General features: G+C 49.3%; 1 protein-coding gene across 1 annotated transcript in view; it reads left to right on the top strand.

The window, feature by feature from the left end:
* SOWAHC (sosondowah ankyrin repeat domain family member C) overlaps positions 1-12,946 on the top strand; it is a 36,597-nt gene extending 23,651 nt beyond the window's left edge. The window contains exon 4 of the mRNA XM_082357342.1: positions 9,345-12,946. The gene's annotated coding sequence lies outside the window, so the exon portion shown is untranslated. The remainder of the gene's footprint in view (positions 1-9,344) is intronic.
* Positions 12,947-23,912: the final 10,966 nt, after the last annotated feature.

The raw sequence follows: 23,912 nt of genomic DNA, 5'->3' as shown, positions 1-23,912 counted from the left end.
TTCCGGGCAGACTGCCTCACTTCTAGCTTTGCTTTTTCCTCACTTTGCTTTGAGACATCATCTTTTTTTTTCAAAGCTCTACCGCTAGCATCTAATTGAGTGATTACAGCCACTTAACGAAACCATATTTACTAATCACCTGCTGTGGACCATAGTGCTAAGTCTTCAGTGTGTACCAATAAGTACAAGACAAGGCTTTTGGTCTCAGGGACTTACAATCCAGGTAAGGAGGACAGTCCCAGGCACACAGAAAGGTAACTGACAGTATCAGTGCTGAAAGTGAGATATATATTTATGGATGGGTTGTGTTGAGAAGGGAAATCACGAAATGGGAGGTATTGAAGGAGACAGAGCCGGGAATAATATGCCTGGAGGGATGATGGAAGGGTTGGTCTTAGCAACAGGACAGTAGGATGCATGTACTCCAGGTCTGCAATCTGCATCTCATTTGGGGAGACAAAATGAGCAAAAAGTGTTTACTACCCAGAAGTAGAAGATAAGGTAGGAGATGGGAACTGTTGTCTAAAGATAGTGGATCCTGAAAACTAAGACATCAGCTTGTAGGAAATGGTTGGCTCTGGGTGGTTTTTATGTTGTTGCTAACTTTGCATTTTGGAAAATGTTAAAAATAGGGGAAGGTATATGAACCCCAGTGTCCCCACAAACCAAGTTCCACAGTTATCAACATTTTGGTGAAACTGTCTTTCGTCTATTTCCCTACCCACTTTCCCCATCTCACGTTATTGTGAAGCAAACCCAGACATCAGAAAAAGTGTTCATAAGCATTGTTGAAATGTCTAAAATTGTGTCTGGTAATTCTGTAATATAAATTTGCCAGTTTTCTACAGATAGTAAAAATAAAAGAACTTACTGTGCTGCCAGGTTACGCATCACCAGGGTGTGTGAATGTGAAGGACATGGGCTTGTGTAATTTGGAAATTCCTGGTCCTCTATGAAATGTTTGGATTTTTAAATTCTTACTAAAACTCAAGATTGAAAAGATGCGTTTGTGTGCACGTGCACACACACACAATCACAATACTGTTACACCTAAAATACTGGCAAGAATTCCTTAATATCATCAGATACTCAGAGTGCTCAAATTTCTCCAATTTTCTCATATTTCTAAATAGTTTGGTTGTTTTAAAAATTAGGTTCATGCATTTGAATTAGTCATTATGTCTCTTAAATCTCTTTTAACTGATAGGTACCCCCAGTTACCCATCAACATCTTTTTTTTTTTTTTTTTTATGTTGAAGAAACTGGGCCATTTTTGCTGTCGAGCTCCCACAGTCTAGATTTTGCGAACTGCATCCCCATGGTGTCATTTAACATGATCTTCTGTCTCCTTATTTCCTGAAAATTGGTGTCCTATCTAAGGCTGAGTCACACTCGGGCTCCATTTTGGCAAGAACACTTTTAACAGCAGACCCACAAGAGCTGTTGTTTGTACATAGCGGGTGTGGAAGATCAGTGCCTGCCCGGATCCGTTATTTCATTAGAGGGTCAAAATGTTGACCTTCTAATTGTGTCATTCCTTCTTCAATTGTTAGCTGGTCTACTCCTGTAAAAGGAAACTTCTTCTCTTCAATTATTTGGTTACCCTGAGGTATATAGTTCATATAGGGGAAGAAGGGTACATGCCTGGGTTTTCCCTTTATTTGCAGGTTTTCCAAACAACAAAATGGTTTCCTAGCATCTTCCAGAGGTGACCAGTGATCTGTACAAAGACATCATGATGAGCTCTGAGCTTTAACACATTTACTGGGCTTCTGCCCTCTGCAATTATTTCTTATGCTCTAATTTTCATATTATAAGCTAACTCGAGAGGGTTTTTCTGACCTTTGATTGGCTTTCGTATTGGCTGATAACACCTTTGACACAACTCTTCTTTTTCCCAATATGGCAATATCTTCCAAGTTCCTTGGTACACTGTCTTCTGCATACCTGGAATCGGACATTTCTCTAAGGCAGCCTAGTTTTTTAGTGAGAAATGCTGTAAGGCCCTCTAAGGTGCTCACTGCTATTGGGCTTATCATTGTTTCTAGGTCTTTCAGAGGACAGTGCTACAGAATTCTTTTTTTTTTTAATTAATTAATTTATTTTTGGCTGCGTTGGGTCTTCGTTGTGGTGCACGGGCTTCTCATTGCAGTGGCTTCTCTTGTTGAGGAGCATGGGCTCTAGGCGCGCAGGCTTCAGTAGTTGCAGCACACGGGCTCAGTAGTTGTGGCTCGCGGGCTCTGGAGCACAGGCTCAGTCGTTGTGGCGCACGGGCTTAGTTGCTCCGTGGCATGTGGGATCTTCCCGGACCAGGGCTCGAACCCGTGTCCCCTGCATTGGCAGGTGAATTCTTAACCACAGTGCCACCAGGGTAGTCCCAGAATTCATTTTCAGGAATAAAATATATTACTAGCTGTAAGACTTAGATCAATAGGATGTACTTCTCTGAGCCTCTGTTTTCTCATCAGCAAAGTAAAGATGAGTGATCCCTACCATCTCATAGGCTTGTTACAGTAATTTAACAAGGTAGCACATGCTGCGATTAACTCAGATGTCCCTCTGCACAGCTTGGAATGCAAGTCACAGGCTGTAGTTTGATTTTAGACCAGTTGTGCATAAGCTCTTATGTGCTCTTGGGAGGTGATAGCCTCGAAGTGCAGTCTGTCTCCTTCCTTTCCTTCCTTCCCCTCCCTCTTAGTGCACACAGGATAGCCCTCATAATAGGGGTCCTTAGGGGAGTCCCATCGGCCTGTCTTCTTTGGGGTGCAGCCCGCAGTGGGTGGATGGGGGCTGGTGGTCAGGAAGACGTGAAGGCTGAGAGCACCTGCCCCGCCGTGGCCCCTCCTAAACGCAGAACTGCCACCTCCGCGTCCCCAGCTTCTCGCTGGCCAGTGCTCTCTTGACAGATTTTTCTTAAACTCTCAAAACTCAAAAGGTCGTTTCATCATTTTCCTAAATATATGCGAGGGATGCCTGGTCCACTCTTGTGAGACCCGGATTTTTTGGTCCTTGCGAAGCAGCTGGCATTTTCTCTTTAAAGTTGAAAGTAAAAGCCAGTGTGATGCCTGGTACAGCCCCTTTCCAGCAGAGGCCCTGCTCCAGGAGGCCAGCACAGAGCCAGGGGCTGCTTCGGGGGTGGGTGAGGGCCAGACCTGGCCCCTCAGGACAGTGTCCACTCAGTACGTGATCCCAGCAGGGAGGCAGGTGGCCTGCGGTTTTCAGACACCTCATCTCCAGGTCTCAACCCCATCCCTTATCTTCAACCCATCCCACCTACTGTGTAGGCTCTGGGCTTTGATTCCCAAATAGAATTCCCATAGAATCTGTAAAATTAGAGCACCATTTCATTAATTTTGATTTGGAGTTCTGAATTTTAGACTATTTAAAATTAAGTAAGACACTTGAACCCATAGATCAACCATAGCTTCACTAAAACTGGGGCAGTAGACACGGTACCCCTGGGTGAGGCACTAGGAGGCTTTCAGCACCACTTATCTATAGTCTGCTGGAAAAAATGGAACCTAATCTCGTCAAGCCTGTAATACTAACTGCCCCTTATAGGAAATGGCAGGGACAGTGAAACAATGTAAATGACATCATGAGGATGTCGTCAATCAATCCAGAATGTGGGAAACTCCAGAGGACAAGCGACCAGGTCCTCCCAAAATTAATGGCATAAAAAGGGAAGGGAAGGATGGTTACAAAAGAGACTTAAGGGACAGATTAGCCAAATATACTATGTGGAATTTGTTTGAATCCTGATTCCACCAGAGCAATTGTAAGAATAGGTTCTTAAGACAATATGTACAATATGAAAAAAACTTAATTTTGTGACATATGATAATAGTATAGTGGGTATGTTTCTTAAAAACTTTTCATCAGTTACAGAGGCATACTGCAGTCTTTATAGGAAAAAAGGCATGATGTAAGAGATTTGCTTTAAAGTATTCTGAAACAAAACAAAGTACCAGTGTTTGTGGGGAAAAAATATAAAAATAACATGTGCAAGATGTTGATTTTTTGAAGCTGGGTGGTAGGTGTAAGTAGGTTTATTATATTATTCTCTCTGCTTTTTATATGTTTAAAACTTTCTATAATAAAAAAGTTTTTTAAAGCATAAAAAACAGTAAAAATAAAAAAGTGAGAGAGGGAGAGGAAGGGAAGCTTTCACAATATGGTCTAGGTGGAGACAGAGGTGCCTTGTACTCTGGTTCTATCAGCCAGATGGCGAGAATTGATGAATTCGGGGTATATTTGAGGGGAGTAGAGAGCTGTTTTCTAGTGGTATTAGGAAAGGGGTGAGGATGAAGAATGTCACCTGCCTTATCAGTAAACAAAGTATGCTGTGGTCATCAAGCCACCAGCCACTGCAGCCGCCTTGACTGTGCACCCTGAGGAGATTCAGGATGGAGAAAAGCAGGATATTGGCCCTAGATCGTTAGGGTGCACATCAAAGGAATGATTTCAGTGAGCCCAGACTCTTGCATCTTCCCATACATAGAAGAGCGCTACATTCATTAACAGTAATCTTTTGATGTTCTGACGGCCTGGTTTCTGTTGCAAAAGCTCCTATGTATCCTGGCTCCGTTCCCCCCCCCCTCCCAAACCTCGCCAGCACTGCCTTGCCTCTACAGAGAAGTCCCTCAGAGCCCTCTGAGAGGCTGCATCCCGGGCTTAAGTCCTCAGAAGTCGGCCAAATAAAACTTAATTCACAACTTTTAGGTTGTGCATTTGTTTCGGTCGCCGGAGGGGAATTGATTATGATTCCTCAGTTTTTGGCTGCGGCTGCCGGAAGGATGGCCATGAACTTGTTGAAGAAAACTGGGAGGTGGAAGAGGTAGGCAGAGCTCTGAAGTTCGCTTGTGACCACACTGAGTCTGAGATGGGATTAGAAATCTCGGTCCCCAGGTGGACATCCAGCCCTGGAGCTCGGGGGAGATACACACTTAGGACTCATCAGCCAGTAGATAGCATTAAAACTAGGGGATTGAATAAGTTCACTAGGAGAGAGCATGGTTAAAGAAAAGTAGTTTGTGTTAGAGCTAGAATTTTCCAGAATCTCTAGGACGAATACTAAGAAATCTGCGGCAAAAAGGAAGACCAGGCTTCCGCAGTAACACGTTCAGGCACACGCTCAGACCACAGGAGCTTTGAGTTGGCCGGTGTCTCTGCACCCACAGGCATCGGGCGCTCGTGCTGGGAAGGCACCGCAGTGCGGCCTGGGTGCGGCCTGGGGGGTGTGAGCCTGCGGTCCTCACTCCGCTTTCCAAAGAAGCGGCGCTGGCATCGAAACCGGGACCTTGTTTCCTGTCTGCTTCCCTGGCTGCTTGGCAGTATTCGATTTTCAGATCGCAGGACCCCGTATTGCCAAACCCCAAGCCTGTCACTTAAAACAAACAGAAGAGGAAGTCAGCGAAAACCGCTCTGATCAAACTGTGGACTTGGGAAACGTGCCCTTGGTTCTTCGCTCCTGCTGGTCCCCGCCCACCCCTAGGGAGAGCTGTGCAGTGCTAACTGAGCAGCTTTTGTTTGTTTCCCGACTGTGTGGCCCCAAAGGACAATGCCGCATTCACAAGCCAGTGGGACCCCAAATGGCAGTGCAGATGCCAGCAGCAAGGTTACCGTTCAGTCTGTTGGCAGAGTTCTCCCTGGTGCGTGCCTGCACGGGCTGTGAATTTAATTCCCTGACCACTGTCTCTGAGCCTTGATCTGCCAGGAGTGTAGGGTCAGCCTTCCAAGGTAAAGAACTTTAGAGGCGGATTGGAGGAAGGAGGTGGGGTTCACGTTGCAAATCCTCGCCAGTTTAGTCGGTAATTTTAGCTCCTTCTCCTAGAGCAGCGGGTAGTGTATGAATTGGCCGAGTGGGCAGTCAGCCAAGGTCAGTGGGTGATGCCTCAAGCTCACCCTTTTAGCCAGAGATTTCCTTCTCTGTGTAAAGCCATTAGTAAGTGAGACCGTGCCTTATTAAAATAAATCCAGGTCCCCCCAAGTTTCTATCTGAAAGGAGACCTTCCAGCTGAGGATGGTGGGGAGGTGAGGAGACAGCTAGGGCTGGTCATGTAGACAGAGACAGAAGTCATGGGATGTGCAGACTTGGAACAACGTTCTAGGTCCTGGGAATTCCCCCACGAGGCTGCCTTGAGTTTCGTGATCTACATGCCTGTCCTTATGCTCAAGTCCTTTTTTCCCCCTTCAGCCGGTGTAAGTGGATTTCTTTTTTTTTTTTTTTGGCCGTACCACGTGGCATGCAGGATCTTAGTGCCCCGACCAGGGATCAAACCCTTGCCCCCTGCAGTGGAAACGCAGAGTCTTAACCACTGGACCGCCAGGGAAGTCCCGATTTCTATTACGTAGAGGTAAAAAGTCCTTGGTGCAATTTGGTGAGTCAATTAGGACAATGGGTGTCACCTCACATTTCTGAGGCCACAGGTGCTCCTTGTGCTGGCAGGGCTGGGGAGGAGAGGAGACCCCAGTCTCAGAAGAGGCCCCAGGTATGTGGGGAGCCCTGCGGGACCTGCCAGGGACAGCCAGCAGGTTCAAACCTCCAGTCTGTGCACCAAGCACAACCATTCTGTTTCATGGCTTCAGTGGGAACCCCTACACCACAGCGCGGGGCTTCTCCACGTTCAATGCGAATGTGCATCACCTGGGAGCCTTGTTGAATGCGGATTCAGTAGGTGTGTGGTGGGGTAGACACCCCTAACTCCTAACCAGCGCCCAGGTGACCTAAGAGTAGAGTAACCTGGCCAGGTCACCTTGGCCTGGACCTGCCTCTACCCTACTTAGAGCTAATAGGCTTCTGCTGCTTCACTTAGAACCATGCTTGTTAACTGCTACTTTCACCCCATAAACAAGAAGGTAAGACACAGTGCTTACCAAAAATGAAAATCTTACAGCTTTTGTTGAGAACTAGAAAATAAACACCTGACTACCTAAGCATTCAAAAAAGGGGGGGATGAGAATTCCCTGGCGGTCCAGTGGTTAGGACTTTCACTGCCTTGGTCCTGGGTTTCAACCCTGGTAGGGGAACTAAGATCTGCAAGCTGCAGTGCGGCACAGCCAAAAAGAAAGGAGGCAGGGGAGGGAAGCTTCTTTCAAGCGGAGAACAGAAAGCTTGGAGATGGCTTGGAGAGGAGTAATTTACCCATCTCCTTCCCTCAGCAGAAGAGTCGTAATGATCAAGGGTTCCTGAAAATGGTGCTTGAAATGCATCACAGGGGTTCAGTGTTTAAAGATATTGTGAATTTTATACTTACCTAAAATAATTTTTTTTTTTTTTTGGTAAAGCATCTGACTACTTCCTCATTTATCTGTTCTAAAATTCCAAGTTTTTTTATATTCCATTTTCTAAGAGCCGAATTCCAGAACACAAATTTCCTTTATGGAAATTGACCCCCTCGCGTGTTTACTTGGGCAGAGATGAACTTGGGACCCGTGACAGGCCACGGGGGCTGTGACCCCGCCCTCACAGCATGTCACACTGGTGTGATGACATGACATGCAACCGTTTGTTGCAAAACAGTTGTGTCCTTTTCTTAGGGCAAGGCTGCAGTGATCCTGAAGCTTCCCGGAACAGTCTCGGTTCTGGATGTTCCTTGCAGGGCACTGCTGTGTGTGGCTTTGATTTTTCAATTGATTCACAAACATTTGTGCTTGTTTGGATTTTGTGGGAAGCAAAAGTCAGGGAGATGATGGAAATTCATTATACATTCTAGTGGTGTGACAGCACACATGGTAGCAGCCAGGCTCAGGAAACAGCCTAAACGGCACAGATTGACAGTGGGAATTTGATCTGGGGAATTTGGAGCAACGTCTGAGGAAGCCCACAGAACATGGTGGAAGGCAAGCTGTCCCAGACATTAGCAATTTCAGGAAAGGCAGAAAGGACATTGAGAGGGGGTGAATCCAGGTGTCCAAGAGCAAGGACCACCGTGTGAGCTGGAGCCACCGGGGCTGCCTGGTGGGGCTGGGGCCCTGGGGGAGGAGCTGCCCAGCCAGAGCTGTGGCACAGATGAGACACAGCCAGAGGAGCAGGGGGGAGGGGGAGGGGAGGGGGGAGGGGAGGGGGGAGGAGAGGGGGGAGGGGAGGGGCCCTGCCTCCCTCCTCCTCCTGCCAATCTCCCGCCAGTACCTCCCCCTGTCCAGTCCTATCTGGAAGCAGACGGCAAATAGCTGGCACTCATTTGTGGCTCAGCATCTGTTCTCGTGTATCCGCCTGTATTTAACTCCTGTTTGATGACGTCATGGGTCCAACCACCAGGATTTGCTCTCCTTAATGTACCCTCTCCCGCCAAGTGGAGAGACACAGAGTCCCAGCAATCTCTGGATCCATCTCAAAGTCCAGGATCTCTGGTGATGCACAGCCCCCTCTGTCAGATCCAGATGTGGCTTCAAATGTGGTCTACGAACTGCACGGGTTAAGTACCACCCATTTTCCTTATCTAAAATAATAAGCAAGAGGTAAAGCGGAAATATAGGTGCGTGTGTATGCGTAATTTTAACACTTACTGACGTGTTATATTTTATATTTATTTATTCATTATATTTTACTCTTTAAAACTACTACAGTTCTCATTTCTGTAACTGTCATTGGGTTGATATGGTCACCTTTTTGTTTTTCACCCCCCATTCCAAGTTCCCTTTGCCATCGTATGGTTGACATTCTCTAGCTGGTGGGATGACAGAAACGTTTGCTTCTGAGTAGTTAGACGCGTCTGTGGTCCTGCCTGTAGTTTTCCCTTAGATTTTACTTTGGGACATGGAAGTATTAAGAAGGACCCACTAAACCCCTGGACCCCCCAGCTGGTCGTCTCTTGTCCCCACGATCTAGGGCCAACCCCCTGTCCCCAGGGAAAGCCAGCTCAGCATGTCCCCTTCTCTATCTGCCTGGTGGGTCAGTGGTGTGAGGAGCCCCAAGTAGCCAGGTCTCAGCGTGAGTCAGTGGCACCTTGTTGCAGCCTCTGACGAAGACTCCCCGCCTTGACAACCAAGAACTCTAGGCCTCCAGATCCAGTTTTCAAGGCTGGAAATGGTTTACCAGGTGATGGTGAGAGGGTCCCTATCATCTCTACCCTGACCCCTGCACCTGTGAACCCTGCTGTGGAAGAAACAGCACATATACGCTCCTTGGCGCAAAGCATTCGGGGGCAGCACCCAGCCTTGCTTCCCAGCTGGTTCCCTAACCAACCATTTATAAGATTGGGCTCAGGCAGGTCCGGGAGGTTAGGGTCCCATAGCAGCTCCTCCTGCTGCATCGCCCTCCCGCCCCCACCCCAGACTCAAGCCCTCGTGGAAGCTCCTTGTGTCCGTATGAGAGGACATGGAAGCTTGGGTCTGGTTTACAGGTGCTTCTGCACAGCCTGCTGGACCGGCACGGAAGGGACTGCGGCTGCACTCAGACCCTCTCCAGGGCCTCCCTGGAGGACAGCGTGGAGAGAGAGCTTCCCAGTGGACGGAACTGTGAGCGCCGTGCCCAGCTGGAGAGAGAGCCGGCCGTAAGGATCTGCGCAGGTTCGTAGATGGCGGCTCATGGCTTGGCCGGTTGGTTGGCGGCTCTGGCAGGGAGCCTGGGGAGTGGGCAGAGCACGGTGATGTCTGTGTCCCCTGTGAGCGCTTCCAGCGGCATCCACTACACAGGAGGCCTTCAGAAGTCAGGTGAACAAGATGACAGTAACGTGTGAATGTTAGCTCCCCACGCCCCCACTTGCTCAGTGGCCCCCTGTACAAAGTGGTCATAGCGACAGGGATGAAGGCTGTGCGTATGGACAACCCCTCCCCAAGGCTGGTCTGGCCACTGCTGCTGCTGAGCGCCCAGCCTGCTGGTGGCAGAGCCCACGCTTCTTCCCCGAAAGGGCGCCGCTTCCAAGAGGGGGTGGTGACCGGCCAGCTACGTGGTCGTAGGTTGATTGCATTAGACCCCTTTCCTCCGTGGACAGGGTGCCAGTTTGTCTTCACTACAACAGACGACTCTTCTGGCTGTGGACTTGCTTTCCCCGCCTGCAGTGCTTCTGCTAACCCCACTATTCTTGGGTTCAAAGCATGTTCTATTTACCATCATGGTACCCTGCAAAACCTTACTCTGACCAGGGGACTCTCACGCACCAAAAGAAGTCAGTCATTTTCGCTTGATGGTGATGCCTGCTGTGCGTGCACAGCCGTGTGGCTGGGTGGCTCACACAGCACCCACTTCATAATGGCAGCTTGAGCGCCTGCTGACCTGGTGTCCCCTGGTCAGCTTTTCAGCCTCTAGACAAGCCCAAGAGGAAACCTCCAGCTGTTTCTCAAAAGCATGGATTACAGTTCTTGGTAGAATAAAATCGATGTGCTCTGGGTGGTAGAAACGGGGGTGTTTTGGCTTTCCAGAGGTTCACGTTGACGTATTTCGGTGCTGACTCAGCCCTCAAAAGTCTGGTTGTTTCCTTTCCTAGACGCACAGTCACCCGGTAGCTGACCGTAAGGTCAGGTCCCTGCGGGGAGGGCTCCGAGGAAGACTCAGATTATTACATTTCTGACAGTGCTGAGGATTCCTTCCTAAGAGGACCTGGCCTCCTCTTCATCAGGGTTTGGGGCTCCTGTGAGCTGACAAAGGTCTGGGAGTCGAAAGAGAAATAGCTTCCTTTTTTGGTCACTCAGTCATGCTTCTGCTGACCTAGAACTTTTCTGCTTGTGTGGATGAAGTAACCTTGGTAGGGTGCCGTTCCATTTCAGAGGTGACTGTGATCTCTGTAGTTCAGACAGTCTTCTCCCCTTTTGCACATCACAGTAATTGCACCCATTTGTCTGCTGGACCCATTGCTGCAGGACCCCGCCATTCCTGCTGATCAGAAAGCCCATTTCAGTGCAGAGGCTCCCGCTGTCATTCGCACAGGGCTTTTCAAGGCTCCTGGTTCTCTACTCACCAAAGCATTTCTCAGAGCCTTAATAAAAGGGAGTCTCCAGGTCCTCCTGGGAGACAATCAGGTGGTGAGGAGGTGGGCTGCACAAAATAATTTCTTTTCAACTTTCTCATATTCCTAAATCTTTGGATTCCTTCCTTGACATTATCCCAGGGAAATTCTGGCCTCTCTTGTTAAATGTAGACTACCGTCGGGCCCACATTTCAGTCAACCAACCAACCAGATTGTTAGAGCCAGCACACAAAGTCCAGGATCTTGAATAATAGTCGCCATTATCCAGTGCAACATTTCTTTCCATCTCAGGTGACCGTGGACATAAACTTAACAAAATCTTGAGTTGTTTCGGTTTATAAGTTATCTGGGAACAGACCTAGGATGCATGGGTCCGACTGTAACTATGGGTTTGGAAGTAATGAGCAGAGGTGAAAGTAAGTCTTCAGGAGAATAGGCATTTCCTTAAAAGACACTTACCTCAGGTGAGTGGCCTCAGGTGCTGTGGAAGGCATGTTGCTACTGATAAGGAAGTCTCTGTGGATTTGGGGCACAAGGTTGTCAGACTCTTACAAACCCATCCAGATGTCCTCATCTCAATCTCAAGGTCCTACATGCCATACTAACAATTTCTAACCCTTTACATAAGAGACTTTACAAGGCTGGAGGCTGAACTGTCTTGTGATTCAGAAGCTTGCACGACTAGATTTTGGGTCTAGTCCTCAGCCTGTGATATAAAAATAAGAAATTCTGTTAGGGCCTCCATGGGAGTTCTGTTTCTTTGACCAGGCCTTGACTTGAGCCAAGAGTTTAAAGCCCTGAGCTTAGCTTTTTTCTCTTCCTGAGCCCTGTAGTGCAACATGAAGAAACCAGTCCTTCTTCGCTTCTACCCTTACCATCATTGCTACGGCCATTACTACCATCATCAACATTACTACCACCATCACTACCCTAACTATCATTGCTGCTGCCATTACTACCCTAACCACCATTACTACCACCATTACTACCATCACCACCATTACTTACCCCCATTACTACCATCACCACCATTACTACCACCATCACTACCCTAACTATCATTGCTGCTGCCATTATTACCCTCAGCACCATTACTACCGCCATTACTACCCTAACCACCATTACTACCATCACCACCATTACTACCACCACTACCCTAACCATCATTGCTACCACCATTACTACTACCACCCTCGTTACAACCGTAGCTATCAAGTATATTAGCTACTTCGTGTCCCAAAGTCTTGCTTTCCACTGGCCTTTTACCTTGAGTCAGCACAGATGACATTTAAGCTCAAATAGGTAAGCAATCACAGAATTCTTGAATCTCAGAATTCCTGGGACCGCTTCTGGGGTCAGCCGGGAACCCATCTGAGCCCGAGCAGACACGCTGGTGGCGTGGTGATGGGGTGCAGCGTTTGTCCTTGATGATGAGCTAGCTGTATGACCTCTCTGGGAGGCTCTGGTTTGTACCCTGGAGCTGTGTCATTTCTGTCCCACCCCACTCCTCTGAGTGGCCGGGAGCCGTACATCCCGACTCCCACTGCTTCCAGCCACAGTTCTTTGGAACTGGGAGGACACCGGAGCAACAGCTTATGAATGGCTGGCAGTGAAGGGTTCTGCCCAGATAGAGTCAAGGCTCTCATTTGAGAATTAGGGTGAGGCCGGCCCTGCAGCTCCTAGGATTGGGAACGTTTGGGGTGCTGAAGAAGGAGAGGTGACACATTTGTAGGATGAGAAGCGTAGAGGTGGAGGCTGGGGAGACTGTCAGGAGACGGGGCTTCACCGGGTGCCACCCTCCCACCCCACCTCCCACCCCACGTGCATGGGTTCCCTGAGGGGCCCCTGTAGCCTTAATTTAAATCGAAAACAAGCAAGCAAAAGCAAAACCAACAAAACAAAACCCTGCCTTTCACTTGAACTGTTTGCATGGTCTTGGCCTGGGGAAAAAAAGAACACCTCTGGTGGCGCAGTGGTTGGGAATCCGCCTGCCAGTGCAGGGGACACGGGTTCAAGCCCTGGTCCGGGAAGATCCTACATGCCGCGGAGCAACTAAGCCCGTGGGCCACAGCTACTGAGCCTGCGCTCTAGAGCTGGTGAGCCACAACTACTGAGCCCACGTGCCATAACTACTGAAGCCCGCGCGCCTAGAGCCCGTGCTCCGCAACAAGAGAAGCCACCGTGATGAGAAGCCCGCGCACCACAATGAACAGTAGCCCCCGCTGGCTGCAACTAGAGAAAGCCCACGTGCACCAACAAAGACCCAATGCAGGGGCTTCCCTGGTGGCGCAGTGGTTGAGAGTCTGCCTGCCATTGCAGGGGACATGGGTTCGAGCCCTGGTCTGGGAAGATCCCACATGCCGCGGAGCAACTAGGCCCGTGAGCCACAACTACTGAGCCTGCGCGTCTGGAGCCTGTGCTCCGCAACAAGAGAGGCCGCGATAGTGAGAGGCCTGTGCACCGCGATGAAGAGTGGCCCCTGCTTGCCGCAACTGGAGAAAGCCCTCGCACAGAAACGAAGACCCAACACAGACAAAAATAAATAAATAAGTAAATAAATAAAAAAAAAATTCGTTAAAGACCCAATGCAGCCAAAAATAAATAAATAAATAAATTTATTTATTTTTTTAAAAAGGGAAAAAAGAGCACCCCTAATACACTGTTGTGTGTATCTAGACTGGAAAAAAACTTTTCAGAATCAGATAGCTCATGGTTCAAATTCATGGCCTTGGGTGGCTTAACCTCCCTACACCTTGGTTTCCTCAACCGTAAAGTGAATAATTCTGTTTGGAATGCCCTTCCAGACCTACCCATGTGCATTTGCCAGCCCATTGTTCAAAGTAGCTCAGGTGATACCCACAGCCCTTCTAAGTCCTATGGCATCACCGGCCTCCGTAGATCCATCCTACTCCACCTCGTACACGCATTTACACGCCCACCTATCAGGGCCGCGTCCAACCTTCCTTTTCCCCAGCAAGCGCAGCAGAGAGCCTCTCGGGGAGCAGGTGTGGAATGAGTGAAGCATCCGCAGTCCGTTAGAGCCACTTTCTTTCCTTTAATTTTCAACTCCTTTTCTTAAAAGTAAAATCCCAAAGGAAGCCCGGCTTCATTTGTTCAGGTGCCTAACATATACAATCATTTCTGAAGTGTATCTCATATGATCATTAGTTAGTAATTGTAAAGTTCATTTACCCTCTGGCATTAATTAATGTCATGTGAGTCTTCTGGGTTTTCTTCAGCTCAAATTTTAGTGAATGAAGAATAAAGCCTGAAGGGGATGGAAAGAGATAAAACATGGTCTATGATTCTGTTAAGAAAATGGAAAGAATTTAGAAAAGTAGGAAGATTCATGGGAGGAATCAAGATCCCCAATGGAGAAATAAAAAGGCAGATGGTGAAAATTAACTGTAGGCTGAGGTTGATCTTTGGTCCAATTATTTCAACATTGGGGCCAAGAAAATCCGTGATGTGATTTGAGAGAAGTCATTTCAGCTAAATTAGAAACACCCTCTGGATAGCCTGCTCTCACGAATGGTCCAAAGCTAGACCTCACCTACCTGGTGACGGTTAATGGCCAGCTCTGTGGGGACACGCAGGCACCCTGCATCTGAAATGCCAGACAGATGTCTGTTAAGTGGAACGGGACACACCCATCTTCTTTCTCTATATTTCCATAGAAGGAACGTCATACATGTGTGCAGAGGGATGTCCAACTTGAAATAAATGTTTAAATTGGTTATAACTTCATGTCTGGTGTGGGTGACTTTTAATAACTAAGAATGGCATTGTATTACAGGAGAGGAAGAATGCACTCTCAGAAGGGAATCCAAGTTGACTGAGGTCTCCAAAGGCATGATTAGCCGCGTTTGTCATTAGTCACTTGACGTAAAGTCTTACCCAAGTTCATAACTTTGAAATTAGCACAAATCAGAATTCATGTTGTATAAGCTGATTTCGCACTTTCTCTCCTGAATAAAGTGATTTCATTTCTAACAAATATAAATCAGAATCGCACTGTTCTCTCCTTATTTAAACAGACACCATGATATCTAGTGCTAAGATTCTTTGAGAATAATGTTGAGTCACAGTGAAAGGATCGTATTAAAGCTGTTCAAATATTGAGCAATGGGGGCTTCCCTGATGGCGCAGTGGTTAAGAATCCGCCTGCCAATGCAGGGGACACGGGTTCGATCCCTGGTCCAGGAAGATCCCACATGCTGCAGAGCAACTAAGCCCATGCGCCACAACTACTGAGCCCACGAGCTGCAACTACTGAAGCCTGCACGCCTAGAGCCCGTGCTCCACAACGAAGAGTAGCCCCCGCTCGCCGCAACCAGAGAAAGCCCATGCGCAGCAATGAAGACCCAACGAGCCAAAAATTAATTAATTAATTAATTAATTAAAAAAAATTATGCTTGTGAGATTCATCAACATCAGTGTATGTCTCTGTAGCTGGTTTTCATGGCTGTCTAGTATTCCGTTGTATTCCACAAATCATTCAGTTGTCCGTGGACACTTGTGTATTTCAGTTTGGGACTGTTATAAATAATGCTGCTCTAGATATTCCTGTCCATGTTTCAGCCTGTGTGTACACACTTTTAAAAAAAAAAAAAATTTATTTATTTATTTTTGGGTGTGTCGGGTCTTAGTTGCCACACACGGGGTCTTCGTTGTGGCTCGCGGGCATCTCTCTAGTTGTGGCGTGCCGGCTTAGTTTCCCCATACATAGCATGTGGGATCTTAGTTCCCCGACCAGGGATCGAACCCACCTCCCCTGCCTTGGAAGGCGGATTCTTAACCGCTGGACCGCCAGGGAAGCCCCTGTGTGTGCACACTTGTGTTAGATATTCCCAGGAGTGGAGTTGTTGGGTCACGGAGCACGCACATTCCACTTCAGTCAGAAAGGCCACTTTTCCAAGGCAGTGGCATCCGTTCACCTTTACAGACAGTGCACGAGGGTTCTAGGACCCCCAGCCTTGTTTGCACTCAGCGTGGCCTGGTGTCCTTTCTTCATGTTAGCTATTCTGGGAGTAAAGTAGTAGCTCGTGTGGTTCTAATTTGCGTTTTGCTGAAGGCTAGTGAGGCTGAGTGCCTCTCCATGCATTTATCGCCTGTCTCGGGCGTCTGTTTTGTGAAGTGCCTGTCCGAGTCTTCTGCCCAGTTTTTCTGCTGGCTTGTCTGCCTGCGTCTCGTTAATGTGTTAGGATTATGTTGCAGATACTGCCTCACGCTCTGTGTGAGATACCTTTCACTCTCTTAATGCTGCTCCATGGCGGTGAGCGCAACCATCCTATTTTATTAATTAATTAATTAATTAATTAATTAATTAATTAATTAGGCTGCACCAGGTCTTAGTTGCAGCATGCAGGATCTAGTTCCCTGACCTGGGATCGAACCCGGCCCCTCTGCATGGGGAGCGCAGAGTCTTAACCACTGGACCGCCAGGGAAGTCCCCAAACATCCTATTTTAAACATTAAATTTTGAGTCACTGTACTTGAATTTAACACACAAAAAAACTGAAGTAAAATGGAAGGAATTGCTGAATTTCAGATAGATGTTTCCTCACCATAAAAAATACTAGTTTCTAAAATAAAGCTGCTAAAATTAAGAAAAGGGTTTATGGAAAGCATTAATAGGCGGCGGTTATTTTTGTTTGTTTGTTTGTTTGCTTTGGCTGCACCACGCGGCATGAGGGATCCTAGCTCCCCGACCAGGGATGGAACCTCCGCCCCCTGCACCGGAAGCTCCAAGTCTTAACCACTGGACTGCCAGGGAAGTCCCAGCATTTATTTTAAAATAACTCTGTTACAACTTTGGATAGTATCTACTAATGCCTTGATTTGAAGGAGATTAACTTCTCACATTTCCTTTCCTCCTCTCTCCCAACCTCCTGAGTTTGCCAGCTGTATGCTGTCGAGGTTTACGTTTTCTTCTGAAACCACACTTTCGGCCGTGGAACAGTCTTCACTCTTTGTTTACGTGGAGTCATCGTCTTTGCCAGTCTTTTTACCGTGGCCCCTCCCTCCCTTAATTTTCTATTTTGATTCATCTCTTGGTTGGTTACACTTCATTTTCAGTGACATTTTTAAGTGCCCTCAGGTGCCGATTTCCTCTGATGCTGGAGAACGTCTGCTACCTTCAAACTCGAAGGACGAGGTGGCGAAGCCGTGACCCGAGTACGTCCTGCAGCGTCTGCCCACCAGCGCGGGGCGCGGCCTGCCCGCCTCTGCGAGGGCTTTGAAGGCTGTGTAGGAAAACGGTCCCGCGGATCGCTGGCCCTCGGGCACCCCTCAGGCTCCAGGCAGCAGCCCTTCCGCGTCACTGGGAGCGGACTGCTTGGTTCCTATGGGAACGCAGGCGTCTGGGCGGGGCAGGGGGACCACAGGGGCCGAGGAGGAAGATTACGGCTGCTTCTCCTTCCACAAACATTTACAAACGAGGAGGTTCCTCCACGGAACAGCCGTCAGAGTCCTGCCTCTTGTGCGGAGTGCCCTGGAGGACCTCCGGCAGGCTGGAGGGACCACGCCGCATGGCGCTCCGGCCCCCTTCCAGCCCTGGTGCCCCCTCCGCCTTCCTCCTCCCACCCCTGAGGCCCTGGGCGCTCGGGTGAAAGCGGGGCAGGCTCTTCCTCAGCACCTCAAGGCCCTCTGCGGGACGCCCTGCCCCAGCATCAGCCCCTTACGGGGCGCGCTCTGCCCTGCCCTCCCTGCCCAATTCAGTGAGTAACTGCCGAGTGCAGGTTAGCTGTGGCTCTCACAGCGAAGCAGGGGATCCGCAGGCGGGTGTGGGCAGGCACATCCGACACACCCTGCCCGGAGTCCGGGCCCTGCAACATCGTCGCAACAGGACAGATTTTCTGCCTATTCAGCACAGCCGGGGAGGAAGCACAGGTTTTGCCCTAAGCCCTGAAATTACCTTTGTCAGAGCAGAAGCCAGAGAACTGACGTGATGTGAGAGGCTCAGGAAATTCCAGCTGAAGGAGAGGTCGTGAGCCTTCCTATGGAAAGAAAAGGAAGCATTTTTCCTCCTAAAATAAGGAAGCCAGCAAGCTTTCACCAGCAGGAGCACGGGCACACTGCCTTAGGCTCCTCGGTGTTCATCCTGTCTTTGCAGGGCGGCTGCTTCTCCTGTGGGCCCTGGACTCACCGCCCACAGTGGAGGCTGCCCTCTGGGCATCTGGGGACTCGCGCCTGCAGAGACGCGGCCTCGTTTCTTTGGCGTCTGTCTCTCCCATCTTCTCTGTGAGATCTGAATCTGAGCAGGGGGGGCAGTTGTCTTTCAGAAGCTAAGATGTCATCTCTGAGTTTCTCTGCCTCTGCTCTGCTCCTCTCTAAATGGGGCCCCATCCCTTTACGGCACATTCTCCTTTTCTGAGGCAAACACCCCGATTTGCAGACGGCCTTTGCGCACGCCCTTCTCATCGGCACCTGCGCTCCTCCATCGGGAGCTCTCCTGGGCGGCAGCCCCTCTGGGCACCTTCCCTGACTCATCCCTCGCCTGCGCTGAAGGATGGCCCACAGGACGGCAGGCCCTCACCGCCCCAACACCTGGATGGAGCACTCAGGTGCCGTCACCCAGCTTTCAGACTGCACCCGGGCCCCGCCCGAGGTTTCTTTGAATTGGTCGTCTCAAGGTCAAGCCTAGCCGGTTTCCAGCCTTGGCCCCACGGTCTGCTCTTTCTCTCCGTGATGTGGCTCATCTTTCACCTCTGCCCTGATGTCAGCGTGTAAGAGTCAAGGCCTGTCCTCTCCGATCACTCCTCCACGGTAACAGCGAACCGAATTCTGCCAGGATCAGCAGAAAGTTTCCTGAAGGTTTATGGGTCACAGGAAGTGCTTTTAATAGCAAAGCACTTAAATCCACATGGCTCTTGAGCTGGGCCTCAGCCAGGATTTTCGCAGCTGAGCTCCCTGTCCTCCCTCCCGTTTCTTCTCCTCTTTTCCAGGAACTCCCTCCCACCCCTGGACTCTTCCCCAGGCAGCCTCCATGCCCTCGTGCACCAAATCCTGACCCAGAAGTTTTACCAAGTCATTTTCCCAGATAAAGTCAGTTTCCTCCCAATGGAGAACTCTGGTGTCAGCTGTGTAGATGAAGCAGCTTTTATTTCCTTACCAGAGCAACTGCTACTCTATCGTATAACCATCCATTTCTGTGTCTCCCTCTGAAACCAGGCTGGACTCTCCTCTTTCGATCCATGCATCCCCAGAACCTGGCAGGGGGACTCATAAGCACCCAGTAAGTCCAGCTGCTGAGAGACAGAGAATGGCTGACCAGAGGACAGCCCTCAGGGGATGCACCCCGAGGTTCCTGTCCAGCAAGAGCCTGCGGCTGGGGATGAGGGGCTTTGGGGGGATGTGCAGCGTTGCCTAGCAACATTTCCTCACTCTCCTGTCACTCAGAACGTACAGACCAAACGATTCTTGGGGCAAGACTAGCTCTTTGATCTCACTTAAAAATAGATACGATCTTTCCTTTTGTCTCCGCTCAAAATCCATAATTCTTAAAGGACCCCAAGGGTGAAAAGTATTGAGGATCTCAGATACTTACACCCAGGAATCTACTTCATCAGAGGGTTAACTGTGTCAGAGGATATTGGGAGGCCATCCAGGGGCCCACAGCCTGTCTTCTGCTCCCGGAGGGACAAATCCCGTCCGCGGTGGCGGGTGTGCTTCCGGCCTGGAGTTGAACCGAGTGCTCACGTGGTCTGGCCTGGACCGGGACAGAAATGCCTTCCGGATGGGCTTACGCAGCCCAGGAAGAAAACATCCAGAACCCTCCTGCGAACTTAAGTTCCTTGAAGATTTGCATCGAAAACGTTGCACATGAGTCAAATAGTAGTAAGGAATGACCAGATTTCCCTGGTGCCGGAGACACAGTGAACACTTGGTTTTTCCTTTTCCTCTTTCCTTCGGGCTCCCCAGGGAGCCTGGACCCAGGCTGCAGAGTGGGGCCCAAGGGGCTCTGCGGGCTTGTGGGTGCCGGGAAGGCCCTGCTGCCCCGTAGCCCTGGAGCTGCAACCCACCGAGAGTGGGACCCCCAGGTGGACCCGGCGCACAGTAGGAGCACAGCCTGTGGATAAACCTGGAACCTTCCACCACTCAGCTCTCAGCCAGCAGCTGCCAAGGGCCCGCCCTTTGCTGACCCGGGAGTGACAAAGGCAGAGGTGCCACCGCACTCGGTCTGGTCGGCCGCACAGCCTCCGCAGCCGGTCTGTTCTGGAAACTGGCTCGTCGCCCCAAGGGAAGTACAGGGGTAGGTCCCGTGACACAGCACTTTCATCAGCGAATCAACACATAACCTTGTTTTGTGTGCTTCTGTTTAATTCACACTTTTAAAATAATTAATTAATTAATTTTTTGGCTGTATTGGGTCTTCGTTGCTGCACGTGGGCTTTCTCTAGTCGCGGCGAGCGGGGGCTACTCTTCGTTGCGGTGCGCGGGCTTCTCATTGCGGTGGCTTCTCTTGTTGCAGGGCACAGGCCCTAGGTGTGTCGGCTTAAGTAGTTGTGGCATGCGGGCTTCAGTAGTTGTGGCGTGCGGGCTTAGTTGCTCCGTGGCAGGTGGGATCTTCCCGGACCAGGGATCGAACCCATGTCCCCTGCATTGGCAGGTGGATTCGTAACCACTGCGCCACCAGGGAAGTCCCTGTGCTTCTGTTTAAAGACACCTTATTTAATATAAATTGTTGATTCATTAACACTGAACTCTCAGTGACAGCCCCGTAACTCGGGCCTGAGTGAGACTCATCCCACACGTGCATCTTCTCCCTGCAGCACATCCCAGCCTTCCTGCCCTTAGAAGCCCCAGACAGCACCCCAGCAGCATGCTTGGGGCCGTTTCCAACAGCGTGAAATGTGAAAAACATGTGGGGACTAAATAGGCCACAGAAAGGGCACTTGCTGACAGTGTGACATGAAACAGAAAGCAGAGCCCTGTTTGTTTGAGCTCAGCTGGGAACGTGCAGACAGGTGACACATTTCTCTCCACTCTGAGAGTGCGCACAAATGCCCACGAACGCACGGTGAGCGTTAATTTTGGGTTACAAGTTAGTTTTGGAGAGCAGGTGAATTCGCAAATACAGAATCTGTGAACAACTGGATCGACTGTGTATATATGTACGGATGTATGTGGCATATCTATCAAAGTGGGACATCTGCCCACACATGGGTGCATGTGACAACCATATGCATATGTTTGTCTGTCTTTAAAAAGTAAAGCTTACACTCTTTGTATCACCCACCTCACGATGAGGAGGCATGGCCCTAAAGGTGGCCTCCATCAGCTGATTGGAGCAAACTTCTGGTTACTTGGTTTTCCGAGAGAAATTTCCAAATCTAACCGTCCCACACCATCTCAATCAGACTAACCCTGCTTGTATCCTGACTTAGTGAAACAGAATCGGGTTTCACTAAGTCCTAGAGCCCAGGAATGTGAAGGCGGATTTTACAGTTTTCAAAGTTCACAGTTTGAGAATCACCTGTGAAGGTTCCCAGACAGTGGGAGACGTCAGCCTGGAAACTCTGTCTGACCCCGGGGGGCAAGAGGCAAGCCACAGCCCTTCCTCCCCGCCCCCAACTTGTGAGCAGATGAAACCAGTCTGAATTTGGCTCCGGGAGAGAAGAATGTCGTAGGACTGGGAAGACAGGCGCAGCTCCATTTGGAGCTGGGTGACCTTTGTCACACACAGGTGCTAACATTCACTTTCCTAAGGAACTGGGCCAACTGTCTGACTTGGGCATAGTCTAAGAAGACACAGGCCTTTAAAAGACACACTATGAAAATTCTTTTTCATTCATCAACTTTTACTACACTTGACCTACCAAAGTGACAGTTATTTAAAACCTGTTAAAGAGTTCTCCAGACGTTTATTTTAAAGTGTAATGTAAAAAACTGTATAAAGAACTAGATTTTATAATGGATTTGTGAATAAAATAATACTCAAGGTTGTTAGCACTGAATAAATACCTTTTTGATAGTTATATACACAAATATGCAACTATTTGAACTTTAATTAGCAGCTCTCTTCTTTTTTCAGTTTTTCACTGGCTTTTTACTTGGTGCTTTTACTTGTGTTGCACTGATGGTCTGTGTTCTGTGAACAAAGTAAATTAACAGTATTAGTACTAGGAGCTGATTTTTGCCAACTATGACAGAAGAATACTGTAACCTTGAAAGGCATCCAAACAGTTTTACAGACCTAATTCTATAAACCTCAGGTTGAAGAAACCCAGAGAGCAAGCTTCTAAAAAGTCTTGAGTATATGTATACATTTGAAACAAGTGCCCTCAGCTCCAAACCATCATTATGTCAACGCGGCATAAGCGGGGCGGCACATTCTTCATTCACCCTTCAATACGTTCACCAAAAGTCAAGTGCAAGAGCAGCATTAGTAATGACCAAACTAACAGCAACCTAGGCATCTGTCGACAGTGGAGCGGGCACGAGTGCTGGGACATCCGCGCAGCGGGGACCGCACAGCCCTCGGGTCGGGAAGGAGACACCCCGTGGAGCTCTGTTCGCACGACACGGGGGAGAGGGGGACAGGCAAGCCTGTGAGGGGCACTGAAGCCGGGGAAGGAGAGACAGGAGGGTCTCCGAGCTTCTGGGCGTGTTGGATTCTGTGCTGCTTGTCCATGTGTCTGTACCTCGTGAAAACTTTCTTTAGTTGTGTGCTTACTTATGCACTTTACGCAATTTGTATTACATTTTTAAAAAATTTATTTATTTTATTTATTTTTGGCTGCGTTGGGTCTTTGTTGCTGCCCGTGGGCTTTCTCTAGTTGCGCCGAGCGGGGGCTACTCATCGTTGCGGTGCGCGGGCTTCTCATTGCGGTGGCTTCTCTTGTTGCGGAGCATAGGCCCCAGGCACGCGGGCTTCAGTAGTTGTGGCATGCGGGCTCAGTAGTTGTGGCTCGCGGGCTCTAGAGCGCAGGCTCAGTAGTTGTGGTGTGAGGGCTTAGTTGCTCTGCGGCATGTGGGATCTTCCCAGACCAGGGCTCGAACCCATGTCCTCTGCATTGGCAGGCGGATTCTTAACCACTGTGCCACCAGGGAAGCCCCTGTATTACATCTTATAAAAGTTTACTCAGAAAAGAAAGGCAGGGTTGTGAAGAAGTGTGTGGCTGGAAGCAGGGATCGATGTCAAAGATGGAGAAAAATCAAGTGGCATTAAAGAGGAAGGGGAGGAAGTCAAGGACTGTTCACTGTGACAATTTTGAAAGGTGAAACACAGAAACTCTGGAACTCATAGAGGCTGACCTGGAGAGTCACAGCCGGGGTGCGGGGCCCTGGCGCCCCAGAGTGACCACAGGGGCCCCACCGTCCTCCATCGTGTGCTCGGGGAGGCTCGCGTGGCTGTGGTCTGCTTCCCAGGGCCACGTCTTCGTTCGTTTGGCCGTCAGAGGTTCACGGAGCTCTTCCTCCTCACTCCTTCCATCCACCTCAAGCCCAGTGGAGACAAGACCTCCCTGGGGGGATGACCTCTTCTGTTCTCTGAGCAGAGATGGCCTTTTTCCCAGTGCTTCCCAGACCTGCCTGTCCCGGGTCTTAGGATCACCGAGGTGCTTGCCAAAAACATGCTCCCAAGGCCGTTTCCTGGAGACGAGACTCTGATTTGGTTGGTCTGGGGTGGGATCCAGGACCCCAGGCTCTTCTTCCAATCAGACAAGTTTAGGAAACACTGCTCTGGTGCAAAGGACATTCTTTGGAAAAGAATAAACACATTACTGTAAATAGTGAGATGATGTTTTGAAAATAGTCCAAGATATTGTAATGATTTTACAATTTCCTGTAGGGGAAAAGGAGAAGGGGAGTCCTGCCAATGCGTGCGGCGGTAAAGTTGCTACATAAAAATGCAGGCTGCCCAGTTAAACTTGAATTTCAGATAAACGATGAATAATGTTTTAGTAAAGTATGCATGAGATGTCCTTAGACCGCTTATCTGGAATTCAGACTCAGCTGGGTGCTCGGTGTTGTTATTCGCTAGATCTGACCACCATCCAGGAG

The sequence above is a fragment of the Balaenoptera borealis genome (genome assembly GCF_965194805.1).
Source record: "Balaenoptera borealis genome assembly, chromosome: 15".
NCBI classification, from domain to species: domain Eukaryota; kingdom Metazoa; phylum Chordata; class Mammalia; order Artiodactyla; family Balaenopteridae; genus Balaenoptera; species Balaenoptera borealis.
This window is presented reverse-complemented; position numbering and strand designations above follow the sequence as displayed.